A 2,110-nucleotide genomic window follows, 5' to 3' on the forward strand; every position below is an offset into this window, starting at 1 on the left:
TTCACCAACACAATTTTCACTAAGAAAAAAAAAAACTCGTATTTTTTTGCATGGAATCAAGTACCCTGACCTCCTAATATGCAGCAAATCCCTTATTTTTTTTCGGAAAGAGGGGTGTGTGGGAACAGCGGACCCCCCCCCATATCCGAGTCCTAAATATCGGCCTTTTCCGTAAAAAGTGTCTTCGGCGATCTTTACGGAAAAGGCCGATATTTAGGACTCGTACCGTAAGATCGCCAAAATATCTTTTTCCTACCTCTTAAAATATATATATATATAATAATCCCGGATAGATTTCCCTGGCTTACCCAAACCGCCCGACCCATTCAATGTTTAGGTAAACTTCGTCACCCACTCACTCACACTCTCTTTCTTTCTCTCACTCACTCACTCTATCTGTCTGTCTGTCTCTCTCTGTCTGTCTGTCTCTCTCTGTCTGTCTGTCTCTCTCTATCTGTCTGTCTCTCTCTCTCTATCTGTCTGTCTCTCTCTCTCTATCTGTCTGTCTCACTCACTCTCTCTATCTGTCTGTCTGTCTGTCTCTGTCTGTCTCACTCACTCTCTCTATCTGTCTGTCTGTCTCTCTCTCTCTCTCCCCCTACCCAAAAAAAACGAAACAAATTTTGGCGCCAAAAATTGCAAAAGAAAATTTTAATTTATCATCACCATCATCGTTTAACATCTTCTGGATGTTGGACGGTTTGATTGAGGACTGACAAGCCAAGGATTATTATATATATTATATCCAGTGATTTTAAAAGGTAGGATAAGATATTTTTTTAATATTTTAATATTTCATTCATTAATGCAAAACTTCTAACATGTTTTATTCAAGGTGTATTTATGATTTCGTTATCTCTCTACTAACTCTAGTATTTCTAACTTCTATTACCTCTGCATTTTCACTTATTCATTTCAAACTTCTTTGAATTTTCAATCTAATGTAATCCACACTTTCTCGAAAACGTATTTCTGCTAAATGTTATCTAAAATTACTGGTAAAGAAAGAAATAGCAAAAAAAAAATATCTGAAAATGGGGGATGGGGGTGAAATTACCGAGGGTTCCGCCCTACCCGGCCTCACCCCGTTTTCCGGACCCAAAAAAGGGGTTTTGTAGCATATTAGGAGGACACCGGAATTCAGTCAACGAAAAAAAAAAAAAAAATTTTCAATGATTCCGGGATGAGGTGGGTCCGGTTTCCCCACCACCACTTTTTTCAGAACAAAAATAAGGGGTTTGCTTCATATTAGGGGGTCAGGGTACTTGATTCCATGCCAAAAAATACGGTAAATTTTCAGATTAACACCCGCACGTATGTCTGTACAACAGGGATTCGTTCAATTACCATCTACGAAGTCCAACTTCAGAATAGCTAACACCACTTCCTAATGTCTGGCCCTTTTGTTAAGGGTCAGATGTGCTGACCCCAATAATTACTGGCAGTCTACAAGGTTTAGGTGAAACCCATAATGGATTGCTCTACCCTGTAACTGGGGATTTCCTGTTGCAAATATTAACCTTTTAAAACACATCCAGAAAATGGAGTCACCTGACTGATTGGCATGTGCGTGTGTTTGTGTACAAACGTATTTATTTACATCGGTATGTGTGTATTTATGTATGTGTACATATGTATGTATGCAGTCATACAGATATGCTTATGCATTCATATACATGTATGTATGAGGCGCAATGGCCCAGTGGTTAGGGCAGCGGACTCGCGGTCATAGGATCGCAGTTTCGATTCCCAGACCGGGCGTTGTGAGTGTTTATTGAGCGAAAACACCTGATGCTCCACGAGGCTCCGGCAGGGGATGGTGGCGAACCCTGCTGTACTCTTTCACCACAACTTTCTCTCATTCTTACTCCCTGCTTCTGTTGTACCTGTAATTCAAAGGGTCAGCCTTGTCACACTGTCACGCTGAATATCCCCGAGAACTACGTTAAGGGTACACGTGTCTGTGGAGTGCTCAGCCACTTGCACGTTAATTTCACAAGCAGGCTGTTCCGTTGATCGGATCAACTGGAACCCTCGTCGTCGTAAGCGACGGAGTGCCAACAACATGTATGTATGTCATTATTCAGTTTATTTCAAGATTTCTTGCCAA

Source organism: Octopus bimaculoides, chromosome 29, assembly GCF_001194135.2.
Source record: "Octopus bimaculoides isolate UCB-OBI-ISO-001 chromosome 29, ASM119413v2, whole genome shotgun sequence".
NCBI lineage: Eukaryota > Metazoa > Mollusca > Cephalopoda > Octopoda > Octopodidae > Octopus > Octopus bimaculoides.